Source organism: Grammomys surdaster, unplaced genomic scaffold (genome assembly GCF_004785775.1).
Source record: "Grammomys surdaster isolate TR1022 unplaced genomic scaffold, NIH_TR_1.0 127, whole genome shotgun sequence".
Classification (NCBI taxonomy): Eukaryota; Metazoa; Chordata; class Mammalia; order Rodentia; family Muridae; genus Grammomys; species Grammomys surdaster.
In genome coordinates this window covers 8,718,883-8,740,283 of record NW_021604585.1, presented here as the reverse complement: position 1 = coordinate 8,740,283, position 21,401 = coordinate 8,718,883, and the positions used below count along the sequence as shown (strand labels likewise).

General features: G+C 42.5%; 1 protein-coding gene and 2 pseudogenes across 3 annotated transcripts in view; 2 read left to right on the top strand and 1 right to left on the bottom strand.

Annotated features, from left to right (window-relative positions):
* Rad51b (RAD51 paralog B) overlaps nt 1–21,401 on the bottom strand; it is a 502,623-nt gene that overhangs the window by 400,309 nt on the left and 80,913 nt on the right. The gene's annotated exons all lie outside the window — the stretch shown is intronic.
* On the top strand, nt 7,701–10,641 carry LOC114640625 (annotated as a pseudogene).
* Nucleotides 17,840–19,101, top strand: LOC114640635 (annotated as a pseudogene).

Genomic DNA, 21,401 nt, shown 5'->3' with positions numbered 1-21,401 from the left:
TCTCTCTCTCTCTCTCTCTCTCTCTCTCTCTCTCTCTCTCTCTCTCTCTCTCTCTCAGACCTGGGACTCACTACATACTTCCTGGCTGGTCTTGAATTCATAGCAAGCCTTTTGCCTCTCTCCTTCCCAGGGTGCTAGGTCATGTACCACCACACCTGCTTAAAGCTGTTCTTAAAAAAAAAAAATGTTCTAGTCTATTGCTATCATAATAAATATTAAATGATGGAATTTCTATTTATATTTTTTAATTCTTTTTAAATTATTTAATCAATTTATTTTATTTATATGGATCCACTGTACCTGTTTCAGACACTCCAGAAGAAGGCATTGGATCCCATTACAGATGGTTGTGAGCCACCATGTGGTTGCTGGGAATTGAACTCAGGGCCTCTGGAAAAGCAGTCAATGCTCTTAATCACTGAGCCATCTCTCCAGCCCCGGAATTTCTATTTACAACACAGAAACCCCAATCTCTATTTGAAACAAACATCAATTAGAAAAGCTAAGCATAAACAACAGATTTTTAAAGCACAAAAAGTGCAGATTTCGACAAGACTCTCCAAAAAGTAGAATACAGATATAAATTAACAAAAGTCAATAAATCAACACAATAGAAAAATACGTGGTCCAAAAATACTATGGACAAATAGGACCAGGTACGATTATTATGAAGACTCTCTAGATCAGTGATTCTCAACCTTCCTAATGCTGTGACCCTTTAATACAGTTCCTCATGTTGTGGTGACCACCCCAAACCATAAAATTATTTGATTGCCTTTTTATAACTTCAATTTATCTACTGTTATGAATCATAATATGAATATCTGATATACAGGACATCTGATACCTGACCCACAGGTTGAGAACCACCACTCTGGAGGAAACTATAAATCAGGTTAGTGGAGGAATGGTGAGGGAGCTAGGGTAAATGGAGTCAACGGAAAGAAGGGCGTGGCATTTAGACTTCTGGTGACACCAGGCAGGGCAGATGGAGAGGGGAACAGCTAGTGCTGGGAAGACCTTGGAGAAGGAGCCTCCGGTGGCAGTTCTAAAATGCCTTGAGGTAGTCAAGCAAAAGTATTTATTTACTTGAAATGTTCAGGCCTGTTCACAATTAGAATTTAACGCTCTGTTCTAACTGTACTCAATTAAATATTTTCAAGCCATATGCAAATCATAATTGCACTTTTAAATTTAACTCTTGTGGGGTAAAAACAGCTCTCTGCACTTATCTCGGACAGTAGTGAAGTCTCGGGGCTCTAGAGATGTTCCCAGTGGACTTACAGGGCTTTCGTTGCCAAATCTCCATGCTTTGCAGTTTCATGTTTATATGATAACCAGGGAATAAAGTACACTGTCCCCTTGCACCCCACCCCGAACACACACCCTGCTAGCAAGATAAATTGGCCAGCTTTCAGCATATGGAAGTATTTTTATATTGTCAGCTCTGGTGGGGCAGGGAGGAAAACAATTTGCAAATGCCATTCAGTGAAATATACACACACTTTCAAGTAAGCCTGATTAGACAAAGGTTCATGTGGCAAGCCTGGCATTCAATAAATCCTTTCCCTTTTGTAGAGAAGGGAACGTTAACTGTATAAAATGCAGCAGTGTGATGGAGAAAGATGGAAGGCAAGTAAAAACTGTAAGATTCTTTAGGACATGGAAGATTATTAGAGAAAACAGTCTGAACTGTGTAAGCAGATGAGCAGATTTTTATTTTAAATTCCTTATCCAAATAGTAAAGTGTTGGGAAAAGGAATGAGGTGGGGGTGGGGCAGCTAGAGAAGGCTAAGAAGACTCTTCGAAGAGCCACACCATGTTCCTCCTGACACTCCCTCAGCCTGCTGCTCCACCTCATTTCTTTACCTCCTTCCTACAAAGCAGGGAGAATATGCAGAATGTGCAGAACACACAAGACTAATGAGAAGACAACCCAGAGACATCATAGGGTGGATGTCACCAGGGTGCTCTATAGAAGGCTGGGCTGCAGACAGGAGGTACTGGGGTGATCTACACAGCAAGCACATATTTACATATCTGGTATGTCTTGCTTTCCCAAGGACATGCTCTCCAGACCCCCCTACCCCAAAATCACTAGCTATAAGGACCAAAGGTAAGATTCACAAGGTGTAACCTTTTCTAGCCCTTGGATTTCTCTAATTCAACTATTTCTGCAATAAAGTAAGAATTTTTTTTCTTACAACACACATATGTACAAATAACAGGGAGAGAATGGTTTTTGTTTTGTTTTGTTGGTTTTTAGTTTTGTATAAACATCAGTAATTTAGCCACAAGGAAACCAAAAATGTTCAAATAATAACCTGAATCACAGACTCAAATTATAAGTAATCCTAAAACCAAGCCTAAACAGACTATGCAACAGCTCTAATGGAAAAAGGCAAATGTTGAATCAGTGTCTCAGTCATCAGCAGAGAAGCTTCCTCTTGCAGCAGATGGGGACGAAACAGAGAGACTCACAACTGAGGACGCGCAGAGTGAGACTTTGGAGTATTCAGTCCTAAAAGGACATCCTCTTCAAAGCCCTCCCCTCAGGGCTCAGGGATCTGTGCAGAGGGGAGGCAGAGAGACTGAAAAAGCCAGAGGGAATGACTGACACCAAGAAAACTCTTCCAGACACAAGGGACTGTGAGCTTAGAGACTGTTGGAGCATGCACAGGGTTCTAGTCAGATGGGTCCAGGCCCTGAGAAAGAGAAGATTTTTCAAAACTCAGTTTTCTCCAATGGAGTCTCACTGTGTACATAAACCACACTTCAGGGTAGGCTCCATGCTCAGCCAGCACAAACCATACTTGGCCGAATATTTGTACATTTTTGTGTCTCATATTGCTTTCTTTGGGCAATTGCTTATCATCTGGCCTTTTGTTGGTATACTATGATTTCTGATTGTGTTTTTATGGTGTGTGTGTGTGTGTGTTCTTGTACTTTTTTCTTCTTCTTTTCTTTAATTCTGGGTTTTGGGAGAGGGTATTTATTATTTCCTGTTTGTTTTCTAAACACACAGAAAGAGAAGCCACGGAGCTAGATAGGTGCAGAGATTGGGAAGGAGATGGAGAAAAAGAAACCACGATCAGAACATATTGTATAAAAATAATACCTTATTTCCAATTTTAGAAAAAGAAGAATGTGCCTCTGACCTCTGACTGTAAGCAAATGTTCTCCCTGGGTCTTTAGGGTACAAAGCAGACAAGGAGGAGAAGAAAGAAGAGGAGGAAGGAGAGGAGGAGAAGGAAGAGGAGGAAGAAAACCAAGAAAATGTTAGAACTAACAATGCAAACAGAGCTGTGTCTTAGCTAAAGCACAGAAGTCAACATCATCAAAAGAGCCTGGCTGTCTTTCCCACTGGCATGCTCTCTGGACTCCTTCTTCTGAGCTGTACTAAAAATACTAAGAATTCTATGGAACACAATTAGCCATGTTATTTACAGGCTATTTCAGGTTGTAAATTCATATTATTTATTTTATTTTAACTTTTCTTAGTGAATAAGAAGATGATAAAACTAAATTTCAGTTATTTGTCCTGAGTGTGTGTGTGTGTATTTGTATGATATTCATGAAACTTTTTTTTAAAAAATAGAACTAAATGTATTGTTTATCTAGTAAATTCTCCTTATCTCAGTCAGAGAACTTGGCCAGCCCATAATGAAGTAGGATAGGGGTCAGAGAACCTATCTGTCCTGCTCCAGGCAACTCGTACACTTTTGCTTTGACATCTCAAGGCTAAATGCCAATTCTGATGATTAGCCAGAGGGAAAGAGTTTTCTTTAATTAATCTCCTCATGCAGCAATTCACTGGGAAACTGATGAAATGTAGCCGCATACCGTACTGAAATCGGCTAATCCCTGTGAATGGCTCTGGGAGTTATCCCTCATTCAGCAGCATCATGGGGAGAAGTTTTTACAGTCAAGTCAAGGTTCCTAGCTTCTCAATCCGCCGGCATGCACTCAAAGCATTCTGCAAAAAGCACATGGGAAGTCACCGATACTGCTTTTGGAAAATTGGAATTCTCTTTGGAAAGAGAAATTAACTAACCCACTTAAACAAATTAAAAATAGAGAAATAAACTGTGCTGGTATTACATGTTAATACAACAGGAATTTGAAGTTTTAGGAACTAGTTGGACCAGAAACAGTTTAAAGTGGCTTTACGAGAATGGAAAGAACATAATGAGATCTGAGTTGACAGAAGAAGTGAAGAATGGGAAAGACAGGAGGGGAGACAAGGAGTGTAAGCAAAGGAACACAGCCAGACAGGGAACGTTCTGCATGCGGTCTGAGGGACTTAGATGGACTTTAGTCTATGGTAGAAGCAATTAAGTAAAGTAGGTGTTTAAAATAAAATTGGTTGAGGGCTAGGCTGATGGCTTCATGGTTAAAAGCACTTGCTGATTATGTAGAAAACCCAGATTCGGTTCTTAGCACCTTCAAGGTGGTCGCAACTGCCCATTAACTCCAGTTTCAGAAAATCGAAGCCCTCTTCTGCTCTTCGTGGGCAGCAGGCACATATGTGGCACACATACACACATGAACAAAAACACTCATAGACATATTTTTAATAAATAAATAATCTTTTAAAAAGAAACAGTTGAACAAGTAGAGGAAGTTTGGTTTGTGGTCGGATTTAAATCCCAAGGAGGCAAATATAATCCTGAAGATGAGATCAGTGAGGTACAATTATCACAAGGAAGGCACAACATGAGTCTCTTTCCAGTGGATGGTTTAAAAAAAAAAAAAAAAAAAAAAACACGTGTGACAAAAATTAGAAGCCAGCAACGGAACTGTTGAAGCTGTGCACATGTGTGTAGCACTAAAGGCCTCAGGCCGGATAAGAGGTTGCAGTTACCGAGTAGTTAGCATCTGCTATCTCAACTTTATCATGCACATAAGACAAATGGGTATTCCGGGTCCCCAGAACCGGGAGTAACAAATGGTCCTTGTCTTAAGATTAACTTCTAAGCAATTTGTTACAGCAACAGATAACTAATATTGACTGAAGACAGAGAGGGGACCCCAAATAACTCAGGAAAGCAGGAGAGGATGAAGGATGAGCTGCCCTGAAGACAGTGTTTTGTGTAAATTGTTCATGCTTCTGCACAACTGTGATTCAAAGGCTTGAAGTTTGTAAATCGTCAGATCTCTCCACACCCAATCCTAACTCAGGCCTCCATCTTAATTATAGTGACTTATACTATGAAACATCCGTAATCTTTCACGATCTCCTTTCCAAATCATCCTAAACCGGGGGTTAAAATAGCAAAGGGTTTTTATGAGTGATAACTACCTAAGTAATTAGGCAGTTGTTTTTAGAAGACTGAACTTAAGAAGCATAAGAAACATAAGAAAATGGAGTGTTTAAAATTTGACACTGAGGGTGAACAATGAATGCTCAGTTTTTATTTTATTCAAAGAACATCGAAATTTTCAATTTTCAAAATGGTCCCAAATTAATCTACAATTTTGCCACTTAAAATATAAATAGGCCACTGCCAAGCTTAAGAAGTTGTAATCAGGACAAATTCTTACATTGAAAATGTTTGTGGGCTTTTACACAAAACAGCTGCCACCCAGGATGACTAAAATAACACAAATTAGACGTAATTGAGTTAAAGGACCACACCAGGTTTGTAATTCAATTTGTCCTATGTGGTTTGGGTTTGGGGTTACCCCCCTCCATCAAACCACAGTTTGAAATTTTCATCAAATGAGAAGTACAAAAGAATAGAGAAGGCAAATGTTTAGTGAATGTTTAGCATGAGTAATTTACATAAAATCCGCTTCAGCAATGTAGAGAGTTTTTGTTGTTTGTTGGTTTAGGTCTGGTAGGGGCAAGCATTTGTCTGTTGAAACTCCTTACAGCCAGTTTCTCACTTGCACAACGTATCCTATCTGTAAGTTTCACTGTGATCTAGTTTCATAACTTAGCGCACTATTTACTTACAAGTATGAAGCAGACTCCAGGGCAGATTCAAACCCACCTCTAGGCTCTAATCCAAAATCCTCAAGGTCATTAATTCTTATGGGTAGAGGCAGAATTTTCACTACTAACACTTCAGTGGCCGCAGATAGGACTGATTGTCTCTTGTTGATAGATGTAGCTAATTACATTGCTGCCATTATGTTGGTTTTTTCCTGTGCGTCTAGCTATCATAGACCTAGCCCTAGAAGACTACTGAACTAAAGCGTCTTGAAATTAGCCAGTCCCTGGCCTTAGGCTGCCCCCAAACAAAGCAATTTGGCCAGTGGGATTTTTAGGAAAAAAGTTAGAGGTTTGGTGTTGCCCTGCATCATTCCCCTTCCAGTAGAAGCCATGGGTGTTAGGCAAATTTTGAGATAGAGTTTTCCAAATGAGCAGGTTGACCAAGTAGCTCTTAATAGGTAGTGGATAATAACTCCAACCAGGAGAGTCTGATGTGACTATCAAGTTTCACTTTAGACAACTGTCTTTAACAACATTTCTCTGAAAATGATAATTAAACAAAACACAGAAATAAGAATATGTATCAGGGCTGGATATGTAGCACAGTAGTAGAATGCTTTCCTGGCATGCATAAAAGCATAGATTTGTTCTCCAGACACACACACACACACACACCATACAAAGGGTATGTACCAATTTGAAAGTTAATCAGAAAATAGACACACCTCATTTGATATTACATATAAAACATTTGAATTTTTACATATATTACAAAGTCATTGTGTCTTTGGGAAGAAAAAATATGAGTATTTTTACTAAAACAAACTCTGGTCTCTACTTTTTTAACTTTGGCAATTACATACATGAAAAGCAGACAACCTAAAAATTTTCTTCTGCATAACACTCCTGAATACCTTAAAGCTGACCCTTCTAAGGCCAACACTCTTCCCAGTTGTCTCAAAATTCTAAAACTACACCAGAGAAATTTTAGCTTCTTTGGATGTTGAGGAAATGCTGCCATTAATAATGCCAAAGAACAGGGAAAATAATTTTTAAACATATTTTAACAATATCAATGGAGATAACGATATCATGGAGATTAAATTTTTATAGTTGAGAGACTATTCAATCCTCTTCCTGCTGTCTAACACAAGCTAAAGTATATCATGAACCTTTATTAAAAACACAAGATTCAGAAGGTGTCTCACAAAAAAAATCAGATACTGAATAAAAAAATGATTAAGATTATTATTACTAGCTAGGACATGCATATGGCATGCAAATAATCTTAGATGCCTAACTATTCCTTTTATTCCAGATAGAGAAACGGATGGTAGACTTCTTAAAGGTGGATGGATGCACTATTGGGGCAATATTATCCTATGTCTTAAATTCATTCAAATTGAAGCCAGTTCTACACAGCTTTTAAAAAGCTTAGTTCCAATAAATTAAATGAATCTCAAATTACACAGCCACTTAACAGATGGAGAAACTGAGGCAAAGCAGAGTGATGAGATTCACCCAAGGCAATGTGTTAAGACACCATTGCAGTTAAAAAATAAACAGTCACTTCCCTTTCTCGCTGACTGCCCGGCGGGCGCGACCTCTTAGGCTGTGACATGCGGGGGAGAGGAGGAGCCCGCAGACTGGCCACCGTCTCAGGATGATGCCCGTACCCTGTCGCGCCCCCGGCCGTCAGTAGGCCAACGGGCGGGGAATGTGAGCGGGAGTGATGGGGCGAGGAGCCGCCTCCGCGCCTGCGATGTCACTATTGTTCAGCTGGGTGGCCAAGGTGCCTGAGATCATCAGCTCCATCCGGCAGGCGGGAAAGATTGCCCGGCAGGAAGAGCTGCGTTGCCCCTCCGAGTTCGACGACACCTTCGCCAAAAAGTTCGAGGTGCTCTTCATTGGCCGGGTCACTGTGGCCCACAAGAAGGCACCACCTGCACTGATCGATGAGTGTATCGAGAAGTTCAACCACGTGAGCTGTGGACTGGGATGCGCCCACGGGGCAGCCATCAGCACCTGGCCCCCAGTACATGCGCAAATCCTATTCACAGCCTGGACTGTGCTCGCTGCCCTTCAGGAAGGAGTTCCAGGACGCTAGCCTTCGCAGTAGCACCTTTAGCCCCTTCGACAACGACATCGAGAACCACCTAATTGGTGGGCACAATGTGGTTCAGCCCACAGACATGGAGGAGAAACCGAACTATGCTATTCACGATTGGCCAGTCTGAAGTTTACCTCATCAGTCCTGACACCAAAAAGATTGCCCTGGAGAAAAATTTTAAGGAGATATCCTTTTGCTCTCAGAGGATCAGGCATGTGGACCACTTTGGATTTATCTGCCAAGAGTGCTGGGGCAGAGGCAGCGGCGGCTTTCATTTTGTCTGTTACGTGTTCCAGTGTACAACTGAAGCTCTGGAATGAATTCATCTAAAACCAGATAAGAACTCCAGAAGCACCTGACCACACTGACCAATCAGGAGCAGACAAGGATATTTGAGGAAGTTCAGAAAGACCAAGAAACGAGCAGCGAGAGAATGAATTAATTATTTCTTTTCTGAGGTGTGTTTGTATGAAGAGAAGCAAAAGGAGCACGGCCACAATGGGGAGCCAAAGCTGACACTGCAGGTGGCAGCAGAGAATATTGGGAGTGAACTGCCACCCAGTGCTAGCCGGTTCAGGTTAGCTTCTCTGAAGAACAGAGCAAAGAGGTCCTTAACAGAATCCTTAGAGAGCATTCTGTCCCGGGGTAATAAGGCCCGGGGCCTGCAGGACCATTCCGCCAGTGTGGATCTGGACAGCTCCACGTCTAGCACTCTCAGTAACACCGGCAAAGAGCTGTCCATGGGTGACAACGAGGCCTTGCCCATCTCCAAGAGCTCCTTCAAGCTCCTTGGCTCCTCAGATGACCTGTCCAGTGACTCAGAGAGCCACACTGCAGAAGAGTCTGCTCTGTTGTCACCTCAGCAGGCATTCAGAAGGAGAGCCAACAACACCCTGAGTCATTTACCAGTAGAGTGCCCTATGCCTCCAGAACCTGCCCAGAGCTCTCCAGGGCTCTCTCAAAGGAAACTCATGTGGTATCACTCCGTGAGCACAGAGACGCCTCATGAACGCAAGGACTTTGAATCCAAAGCAAACCACCTGGGTAACACAGATGACCCCCGTGAAGACCCGGCAGCATTCATGGAGACAGCAGATATTCCTCCGAGTGGCCACTCCACAGAAGGCTTGTGATTCCCCAAGCAGATATAAAGACTATTCAGAGCTGGGAGAGCTCCCTCCACGCTCCACCAGTGTGTGAAGACAGACCATTTGGCCCAGTACAGGAGGAAAAGAAGAGGAGCTCCAAGAACTGTGGAAAAAGGCCATCTTGCAACAGATCCTGCTGCTCAGGATGGAGAAGGAGAATCAGAAGCTACAAGCCTCTGAGAATGATTTGTTCAACAAATGCCTGCAGCTCGATTATGAAGAAATCACTCCGTGTCTTAAAGAAGTAACTACAGTGTGGGAAAAGATGCTTAGCACTCCGGGAAGATCCAAAATTAAATTTGACATGGAAAAAGTGCACTCAGCTGTTGGACAAGGTGTGCCACGTCATCACCGGGGTGAGGTCTGGAAGTTTCTGGCTGAGCAGATCCACCTTAAACATCCATTTCCTAGTAAACAACAGCCAAAGGATGTGCCCTACAAAGAGCTCTTGAAGAAGCTGACCTCCCAGCAGCATGCCATTCTCATAGACCTCGGGCGAACTTTTCCAACACATCCAAACTTCTCTGCCCAGCTTGGAGCAGGTCAGCTGTCACTTTACAACATTCTGAAGGCCTACTCACTCCTGGACCAGGAAGTTGGATACTGTCAAGGCCTCAGCTTTGTGGCAGGCATTTTGCTTCTTCATATGAGTGAGGAAGAGGCGTTCAAGATGCTCAAGTTCCTGATGTTTGACATGGGTCTGCGGAAACAGTATCGGCCGGACATGATTATTTTACAGATCCAGATGTACCAGTTGTCACGGCTCCTCCATGATTACCAGAGAGACCTCTACAACCACCTGGAAGAGCATGAGATCGCCCCCAGCCTCTACGCAGCTCCCTGGTTTCTCACCAGTCTTCACTTCACAGTTCCCACTTGGCTTTGTAGCCAGAGTCTTTGATATGATCTTCCTTCAGGGATCAGAGGTCATATTTAAAGTAGCTTTAAGTCTTTTGGGGAGCCATAAGCCCTTGATTCTGCAGCATGAGAACCTGGAAACCATAGTAGACTTTGTAAAGAACACACTCCCCAACCTGGGCTTGGTGCAGATGGGGAAGACCATCAGTCAGGTGTTTGAGATGGACATCGCCAAACAGCTTCAAGCCTATGAGGTTGAGTACCATGTGCTCCAAGAAGAACTTATTGATTCCTCTCTTCTCGGTGACAACCAAAGAATGGATAAATTGGAAAAAACAAACAGCAGCTTATGCAAACAGAACCTTGACCTCCTGGAACAATTGCAGGTGGCAAATGCTAGGATCCAAAGCCTTGAAGCCACGGTGGAGAACCTTCTGACCAGCAAGAGTAAGCTGAAGCAGGCTGCGCTGACACTAGAGGTGGAGCACTCCGCCCTGCTGCAGATGGTGGAGGAGCTGCGGAGGCAAAGCGCCCAGCCCAGCACTCCAGAGCCAGACTGCACCCTGCTGGAACCTACAGGTGACTGACAGCTGCCAGGAGAGACTGCACACCACTAACACTGTCCAGGCCTTAATCAAGAGAGACAGAAGGCAGAGGCAGAGAAGAGAGAACTTCTCAGGGAGGAAACTGGGTGACCAGCCTGTAGATTCTTTTGAGCTCAGACTTGGAATTGGAGGACAAAAGCCTCAGTTATTGTTGTTTTTGGTTTTAATTCGTTGTCCCCTTTCCAGTCCTGGTTGTTGTAGCTTGAGATGGCATGGACATGAATAAATTACATTTATGGTAAAAAAAAAAAAAAGAAGAAAGAAAGAAAGAAAGAAAATAAACATTCAAGTCTTTCCTCTGAGACAGAACGATGCAGTCACATGACATTCAGCAATCACAAGAAAGACTCTCCCAGAAGCAATCTGCAAAATAACAAGAAGCAGGTGTTTCTGTTCAAACTCAAGTACAGCCCATGCAGCTCACTGCCTTCTAGCCACTCTGCCACGCTATTATGTTTAACAGTAATGTAGTGTAAGCATAAAGCTTCTAGTCAGTTTACATCTGCAAGCAGATACAAACATGCAAAGCAAGTCTCTGGTTGTCCTCTCCAACTGCCGTCCTGCCTACTTAACTGATGTCTTTCTAAAGTTGAAGAGAAAAAAATCCAAACAGTAATTTTTTTTTATCCACACAATCATAGAATGCTACTAAATCTACAGACAGAAAAAAAAAATGCTATTGGCATAAGAAATATAACAAACGTAAGCTACAAACTAGTGAGACACAAGTTATAGTTTAAGTTCACATGAAACTGCTGGATAAGAAAAAAACAAACAAAAATCCTTCAGACAACATCAGTTCAAAATACCTTGCAGCCACTGAGCCTGATCTGAAACATCGTAGAGAGAATCTAACACTCCTGCATCAGACACATGGCCTCCTCATCTCAGAATGGGCTATACTTACAACAAGTTTCAGATGTGTTTATAAATACTTGATTGTGGGACATATAGATTTAAATTGCAATGTTTAATAGTTTTATATGCTAACAGGATAAACCCCAGATGCAGAAAATACACAGCAAAGGCTATGGAACTTCGGGCAATCGAGTGTCACTTTTGTTCCCCATGTTGACACCAAACATTGAGAGACCCCCTACACTAAATGGGTGAGAGCAATTTGGAAAGAAGAAAATTAAAGAAGGGAAAGAGGAATTTCTTTAAACTGCTGCCTCCAAAAGTACCTACATTTACGTGAAACTGTTTTTCCTTTATGAGAAAATATACTGGCTACTTTTCATTAACAAAATCGGAGTCCTTTTCATGTTTTTTTATAACAACAAGCAACCAATCACAAACATTGAAAATGGAATTTCGAAAGAGAATCTGGCAAGATTTCTAACACAAAACACATTATACCGAGCAAAGATAAAAGTTTACATGCCTTTCTATTCAGAGGGCATCTAAATGACAGTACGTCTGAAGGATATTCTATAAAAAATAACCATATAGATATAACTTTATTAAAGGCCAAAAGGCAAGCAGCTAATGTCTATAAAAGCAGCAAGTGAGTGGGAATATTAGAGTTGGAAAGAACTAAACACAGCACAGATTGGCTGCTGCAGTGGCCTGAGACCTCAGCTTTTATGCAGGTTTCCATGAGTGTTCTACCTGACAAAATACACTTGGCATCCAAGAAGTAAAAATGTAAGTGACCTACTCTGAGTACTTCTCTTGCTTTCAAGACTGATCTTAAACAATTTTGCATCTTTACTGAGGAGCATAACACAGGTCTTCATCATGGCACAAAACATACCTGGGTCAGTTAAGAAAAATAATCTACTACCTGCTACAAGTAAACAAGGGGAATTTACAATTACAATCACTAAGAAAGTGATGGCTTGGCTCCCGACTCTCTATTCTGGTACCTAAAGGGACCTCTAAAGAGTATGACACACAAAAGCATATTAAGTGCAAACCTTTCACAAGTGCTTTCTCACCTATATTCCTTAGCTTTATAGGATAGAAACAAACTAGCAGTCTTATTTAAGTCAGTCAAGAGTTTACTGGAAATAATATTGACGACTATCAAATAACCTGACAGGTTTGCTTGGAACACTCAGTGGTCATTACTAACACTCTTCAAGAAAGGGCGGCAAATGATCGGCACAGGTTTCATCGGTTTCATTATTTATGTTCACAGTTAGTCACAACCTAAATCAACAACAAGAAAGAGTCAGTTTAGCAGACTGTATTATTCTCTGAAAGTATTCCAATAGCTTAAGTGAATCCCAGAGCTGTGAAAGAGTACGAAAGTCTTCTTATTTTAGAGATTTCAAGTTTACTTCTTGAACTAATTTGGGAATTTTCGTGCTAACAGTAGTTAAGGAGGAAGAGCTTAGGGCATACGGAAAGGGGGAAAGCAGATGCAGACATGCCACACAGGTCCCAGGTATGTTTAATTTCAGCAGCAGCAGTAATTGGGGAGTGGGAATCTAGTAGAGTTAACACAAGGGATGTTCTCTGAACTTAATCCAACAGTGTCTACGATGGTCTAATTTTTAAGGAAAACGTTCTCCCCAACGATTATATCTTTCTTCATATTTTAATTAGCCTCAAACCTACTGCCTGCTTACTAAATTTTCCCTATTTTTACCTTCTAATTGTGCCATGTGCAATTACTAAGAAAAGGAGAGTTAAGGAAACCCCGAACTTTCTACTGTGTCAGAAGCTAAAAAACAATTTAAAAATTAAGAAAAAAAAATGTGATTAAAGCATCTGCTTGCAGTAACAGGAAATGATATAGTTAAAAATCTACATTCAATGAAAGCAAGTTTTCAAGTTGACAGCAGGAATATGTTTCTGTAAAGAACACTCCTACCAAGGCAGAGTTACATGACCGCATATGCCTGTTTATCCATTTGCACATCTTCCCAAAAGGATGCACAAGAAAAGGTCCTTGGGGATGGAAACCAAAAGGCAGTGGCGCTGGTTTCAATTGCAGGTGGGGATGAGACAGGGGTTGTTGTCATGAAGGAGGTAATGAAGACTTTAGAGATATTCCGAATATGTGTATATATTAATATACTACTTTTATAATAAAACTAATTGTTCATAAGAATAAGAAGTGGATACAAAGGAAAAGTTGCCTGTGAGTAGGCATGAGTCTACATGACTAGGCACAAGTGTAAGACCGGTCCTTTTCCTCTCTAGGTAAAGACTTCTACTCTCTCCTTCATTAGGTCTATTCTAAAGTCGCCATCTTCAGGTCTTTCTTGTTGTTGTTTTTGCTTGGTTGGTTTTGGTTCTTTTGAGACAGGGCACTCACTTTATAGCCCAGGCTAGACTGGAACTCGCTCGGGGCCCAGAAATCATAACAATCCTCCCACCAATCACCTTCAAAATGGGATTAGAGGTGTGAGCCACTAAGCCCAGCTTGTGTGGTTTGGTTTGTTTACTTGCTGGAGATTGAACCCAGGACCTCACACATAGCCAAGCTTATGTTTGACCGCTGATCTACACTCTGCCCCCAAACTTTTGGTTTTTAAAATGCATTAAAGTGAAAACTCTGGATTCTTATCTATTCTGTGCTCCCGTGAAAAGTGAGAGCCCGTAGTGAGTAGAAGCAGTAGGTAGGTGTAGATACCGGTTTTCTCTTAATTCCTGAACCTAATTCCCACCCCAGGAGTCTTCTATGGCTCTTTCCTGTCATCTCAATCTACAAAAAATAAGAGCTGCCTCTCAATTCTCCCAGATGTCTGAGGCAAGTCTGAGGCCCCCTTGACTGCTCTAACTCCTGCCTTTGAGGCTCCACTGTTTGTTTCTTTGGTTGTATCTGTGATTATTTTATTCCTGTTGTTTGGTTTTCATTTTTGAGACAATCACGTTGCATAGCCCAGGCTAACTTGGTACTCCCTTAATTCATAGATAGGACAGGCTGGCCCCAATTTCAAGTCAATCTTCCTGCCAAAGCCAAGTGTTGGATTATAGACATAGCACTCATTCCCAGCTAATAGTATTCTTTAGAAATCCTGGCTTCCTTGTTTTTCCAATACTAGCAGAAATGTATTATTAGTCAGGGCAGAGGACTCTACGCATGGGGCAAGCACCAGCGTAACCAAATGCACAAGAAACTGGTGAGATTAGGGAACTAGGAAGAAGCTGGGTGGACTAGAATAAATATGTATGTGTTGGGCACAAGTGAGAAGAGAAGGTAATGGAAGAAAATGAGGCAGGAATAAGCAGGTTAAGCCCACACTATAAAACCACAGTCTGACAAGTTCTCTCTATATCAATCCTTGGACATTAGCAGAGACTCATCAAAGGTTTTTAAGCCAAGGAATATGATTAGATCTGCCTCTAAAGGAAGATATATGACAGCTGTGTGGAAGACAGACTAGAAAACCGAAAGACTGAAAGTAATTAAGAGGCTTGCAGCAGACCAGTCATGAATGATAAAAAAGGGTCTATCCAAGGCAAAGGCCGAGGGAATGGAGAGCAGGGAATGAACTCTTTCAAAGGCAGCTTCTGAGACACAGGAGACAAGACTCTGTTGACAGATGGGTAGTGGGAACATAAGGACTCAAGATGAACGTAAGGTCTCTAGCTAAGAGGATTTGGAAGTCATTAATGAAGATAAGAGGATACAAGAGAGCGCTGGTGTTTGAATTGTGAGTGGAAGAATGAGTTCGAGATTTATTCAACTATTTGCTGGAATACCAATTCTTACTACACTCCCAAGGATAAGGCTATTGTTTGCTTCGTACCCAGTGGAATGTCATCTGTGCTTAATTCAAGTCTATGATAATGACTTGAATTATCATATAATAATAACTATATATGCTTGAATAATGCTATATAGCTTGAATAATGCTAACCTGGGCCAGGAGAATCAAGACTTGACAGTATTAAGATAGCTCTTCAAAGTGTAGAAAGAAAATATGAGACAAGATCATTTGTTTCACTTTTATGTCAAATTTCTTTTGCTTTTCAAAATAAATGTGCAATAACAACAGGGCTTTTTAACAAGAAGATCTGTTGCTACAGAGCAGTGTGTGTAGGCCACAGTGCCTCTGGTTTCTACACAGTCCAGCAATGCAATTGCATCACCTCGAATTCGTTCTCTTCCTCAGGAACCTGTACTAGCACTGAAGATGCTAAAGCCTTCCACACCCACTGGTCAGACATCAGTGGAACCATTTAAACAACTTGAGGGGAAAGGAACAGAGGGGTTGGCAACCCCACTGCTGTTTTATTTTAAAGACCTTGCAGGAGGTATAGGGAAAAAAAGCAGCGTTTGTTCTGGTTAATGCCGTTGTGCAATATTTTCTGGGGTTTGCCTTGTAGGCATGTTGAAATCGTAACTAAGTAAACCAGCTCCAGAAACAAAGAAACAACGCTCCCTGCCCCCTCCACTCTGAAGGAGTGAGGGCTTCATAGGAGCAGTGAGTGACGCATCTTCTCCAGGACCACCAGACTTGGGAACAACTTGGTTTTTAACCCTCCACCAACTGAAACTTTTGTTTTATTTAATCTCAGTAACCACAGTAAATTTTGTTGTTTTTTTTTTTGTAAAACAAGTAACCGCTTTCCTTCTCATCAGAATCCCATTAACTTTCCTGTCTTGTTTGGAGCGTGAAGAAGGTTCAATACTGGCCAAACAGCTAGTCTCTTTTTGTGGTGAAGAAATGCTTATAAATTAAGTACGTTCCTTGATATTTACATGGCACTAACCGGGCTACTATAAGGCTCTCATCTTCTCTGTCTGCCTCTTGGTTTTGTATTTACTCATTCGTGTGTGTGTGTGTGTGTGTGTGTGTGTGTGTGTGTCTGCATGCACACACATGCACAATGCCAGGCATGCAGAAGTCCAACAACTCTGAGGAGTCAATCTTGCCATCCACATTATTCTGAGTCAGGGTCCCCCTTGCTTCTGCCTGTGTGTTCTGTACAGCAGACTAGTGGCCTACGCCTCCAGGCAATTCTTCCTTCTGACTCCCATCTTGCTAAGGGAGCCATGGGATTACAGATGTGTGCTACCACATCAGATTTTGTTTGTTTGTTTGTTTGTTTGTTTGTTTTTCGAGACAGGGTTTCTCTGCTGTAGCCCTGGCTGTCCTGGAACTCACTCTGTAGACCAGGCTGTCCTCGAACTCAGAAATCCACTTGCCTCTGCCTCCCAAGTGCTGGGATTAAAGGCATGCGCCACCACCGCCCGGCTACCACATCCGATTTTATGTGGGTTCTGGGAAAACAAACTCAGGTTGTCAGGTTTACTCGGCAAGTACTTTTTATCAACAGATCCATCTCTCTAACCCTCTCTCTGTAGTTAAAAAAAAAATATGCATTTATGGGGAAACAACAACATAGGAAGCCAGGAGATCTAGGCTCAATTTCATTCACTTCAGTTGACTGTAGGATGTTAGTTAAGAATTAATGTCAGAAAAAGACTGTGGTTTTCAAAGACCCCTTTAACTTTAAAATATTGATGTTAATCACTGGAGTTTAGCCCATTGGTAGTGCACTGACCTAACATGCAAAAGCATCTGGGTTCAGTGACTAGCCCACAAGAAAAAAAAAAAAAAGTAAGAGAAAATGGTGAAACTGACCAAAATCTGGTTGAATCTCAAATTTGCATAGCTTTTGTCATCTATGTGAGGTTCTTCCTCAAGAACTGGAATTAGTTTTATTTATGAGAAAGATGCACCACTTAGAAGACTGGAGGAAATACTGCACACCCATGAAATACTATGTTGCTGATAAAAATGTCAGAGAAAGGAAAGTGTGGTCAATTTGAAAAGAAATGGAGGCATAAAAATGTGCATGCACAAATTCATTTTTCACCATGATAAACTCACTATAACATTGTCATTAAAATGCCCTTATTGCAAATATTCAATACAAAAGTCCCCCCAAATGCAGCAAATCATTTAAACTCTCGTCACTGAAAACATCCAACACTGACTGACTCATCCCAGACAGCTATTCACATATCACAGAGGCAGATGGAGATGGAGAAATAAATGTATTGCTTCCCAGTAAGATTGTAGTCACTCCTTTTTAAAAAAAATCAATTCTAGGGAACGACAGCCACAACATCAGGAGCAGGAGCGGCAGTGGCAGCGGTGGCGGTGGCAGCAGCCTCCCTCACCTCTGTCCCCGCAGTCGCTGCCTGGGGGCGGGAAGAGAGGGCGTCGGCAGCGGCAGCGGCTGGACGAAACAAATCACCTGCAGATATTTTATGCATGGGGTTTGTGAGGAAGGAGATAACTGTTGATACTCTCATGATCTCTCTGACAGTCCATATGGTGTAGTGTGCAAGTATTTTCAAAGAGGGTACTGTGTTTATGGAGATCGTTGCAGATACGAACACAGAAAGCCACTGAAACAGGAAGAAGTCACCGCTATAGATCTGAGTGCAAAACCATCCCTCGCTGCTTCCTCAAGTCTCTCTTATGGCGTTGGATCACTTGCTGAAATGAATCCAGGCGAAGCTGAGTCACAAAACCCAAACTTTCCAACTGTAGGAGCAGGTTCAGAGGACTGGGTGAATGCCATTGAGTTTGTCCTTGGGCAGCCCTACTGTGGCCGTACTGCCCCTTCCTGCACTGAAGTACCCCTGCAGGGCTCAGTGACCAAGGAAGAGTCAGATAAGGAGCCAACTACGGTGGAGACAAAGAAGCAGCTTTGCCCCTATGCTGCGGTGGGAGAGTGTCGCTATGGGGGAAACTGTGTATCTCCACAGAGACTCCTGTGACATGTGTGACCTGCAGGTCCTACACCCAATGGATGCTGCCCAGAGGTCACAGCACATCAAATCTTGCATCGAGGCCCATGAGAAGGACATGGAGCTCACTTTTGCTGTTCAGCGCAGCAAAGACATGGTGTGTGAGATCTGCATGGAGATGGTCTGTGAGAAAGCCAACCCCAGCGAGCGAGCGAGCGAGCGAGCGAGCGAGCGTCGCTTTGGGATCCTCTCCAACTGCAACCACACCTACTGTCTCAAGTGTATTCGCAAGTGAAGTGCTAAGAAGAGCAAGATCATAACGTCCTGCCCTGAATGCCGGATCACATCTGACTTTGTCATTCCAAGTGAGTACTGGGTGGAGGAGAAAGAAGAGAAGCAGAAACTCATTCAGAAATACAAGGAGGCCATGAGGAACAAGGCAGGTATTCTGATGAAGGACGTGGGAGCTGCCCATTTGGAGGGAACTGTTTTTACAAGCATGCGTACCCTGATGGCCGTAGGGAGGAGCCACAGAGACAGAAAGTGGGAACATCAAGCAGATACCGGCCCCAAGGAAGGAACCACTTCTGGGAGCTCATTGAGGAGAGAGAGAACACCCCCTTTGACGACGACAACAAGGAGGCGGGCGAGATGAGCTGGGCTAGATGCTGCTTATGCTTTTGGCCGCAGGTGGGAGCGACGAGCTGGCAGACTCTGAGGACGAGTGGGACTTGTTTCACGATGAGCTGGAGGATTTCTATGACCTGGATCTATAGCGGCCTTGCGTGGCGCCGGAACTGGTCTGCAGAGCCTCAGACAGTAGCTGTCCCCTGTGCTGTGTGGCACTGCGTGTGGCTCTCCTAGGCAGGCCTCTCAAACTCCAGGTGCTGTCATCACTGCCCAGGGCCTGTTCTTCTACCCTCACCTTTCTCCCAAGAGTGTGTTGTTTTCTCTGTTTTCAAAAGTTACAAAAATAAATCTTTTTTTTTTTTTTTTTTTTTGGTTTTTTGAGACGGGGTTTCTCTTTATAGCCCAGGCTGTCCTGGAACTCACTCTGTAGACCAGGCTGGCCTCAAACTCAGAAATCAGCCTGCCTCTGCCTCCCAAGTGCTGGGATTAAAGGTGTGCGCCACCACCACCCGGCATACAATAAATCTTAAAGTTAGTTTTTTTGTAACATGAATTTAACTGTCAGACAGTTAGTGTAGGTTTGTTGCGTCATCTGTTTTCAGCCAGGTTGTGTTCATGTACTTTGCACACTCATTTTGAGACCCCTTTGAGGCTCAAAGGAAAAAGCACTGACTGTGCTTTGGGGTCCAAGGATAGGAGCAATTAGGAAAAAAGGGACCTAAGTCGGCAAGTCACTCTCTGCGCTAGATGTAGGAAGACTCCCGAGGTTTCTGTGAGAGCTGCACCTTCATGGTTTTATATCTGTTCCCTACCCCGAACCCCCCATCACATGTGCTTGTCCTGTGGTTTTGGGCTCTTGTTTAATTGCAACCTGAACCAGGTGCAAATGTGTTGAGGTTAACATGAGAAAAATCTAAAAACACATGAAGGATGCAGTGGCGTTCCATCAATGAGGAGCTGGCAGTTAACTCCCAGGGGTCGATGGACTTGGTGGGCGAGCACGAGGGAGCATGTGAGCAGCTTCCCATCTGAGCATAGGTGCAGTATTCTTAGCTTTAGTGGGCAGATGTGGGGTAGTGGTTTCAGCCACATGTGTCAGGTAGATCTTAAAGGACCAAGCAGTATGTCAGTAGTTGTTAACGTAGCAGTAGCTGTCTGTCTGTCTATATGCTAGACAAATGGGATCAGCTGTAGAGGTTAAATGCTTTATCAGTACAAGCTGGGTCTTGGACACTGATGTTTTTAATGTTTTACAGTCTAGCCTTTTCAGTCCAGGCACTTACTTCCTGGAAAAACCTTTGTCCTCATTTGATGGGCCTGTTGTGAGGTTCTGTGCTTGTTTTTACGGGTATCTGCCTCATTCCATCCTTGAGCTTTGACTGTAAGACAGGTGGATTCCAATCTGAGGTGTCGATTGTACTAGAGGAATCGGTTTGCAGAAGTAAGGAACCCCTTCCCACTAAAGAGAAGGGAGGGTGCGGCCACCTACAAGACAAGCAAAAGTTAAGTTGCTAAAATTCCCCAGCAGGAATTTCACCTTTGGGTTTTGTTTCTCTTCTTTCCTGAAATAACTTGGGAGATGCTTGGATCTGTCCTCTGTCTTGTTTCCCCGGAACTCACCCAGTCTTTCGTTGCAGAGGTCTCTGCATTTTACAGCTGCCCTTTTGTAAGAAGCACTTTTCCCAAATAAAACAATTTAAAAAAGAATCAATTCTAATTTTACTGGAATAAAGGTGATGTATTTAAACTTCTAAGTGACTATTCACAGTACTGGGAATAGACAGTAAGTAGTCCAGGAAGTATAACCAACAAAGTTTAACTTTTTTTTTGCATGAAAAAAAAATCAATATAATAAAATGCCTGGCAAGTAGACCTTTAACATTATTCTAAATATAATGTAACACACACATGCATGTACGCACAGCATGCAGGTGCCTACAAACTCTAGAAAGGGGCATTGGATCTTCTGGAGCTGGAGTTACAGTACAGGTGGTTGACAGCCATCTTGTTTGGAAGCTAAGAACCAAACTCCAGTGCTCTTAAACAGAGTCTTCTCTCTAGCCCCACTAGCTTTTGTCTTCTTCATTTTTTCTTGACCTTCTTTCACTATGGGCTCTACAAATATAAGATAAATATAAAAAGCTCCCCAAGGGCAATCAGATTGGCTCAGCAGATAAGGGCCCCCGCCTCCAAGCCTGATGACCTGAGTTCAGTCTCTGGGACTCACATGGTGGAGGGAGAGGACAGACTCCAAGTTGACCTCTGACTTCCACATATCATCATGACATGTGCACAGCCACATACATAAACACACAAATAGATAAAACATAAAAAAAAAATTAAAGCAGCTTCCCAAATAGTGGGAAGGAGCCAGGGCCTTTTTCATCAAGGGTGGTGTTTTGTTTTGTTTTGTTTTGTTTTGTTTTGTTTTGTTTTGTTTTGTTTT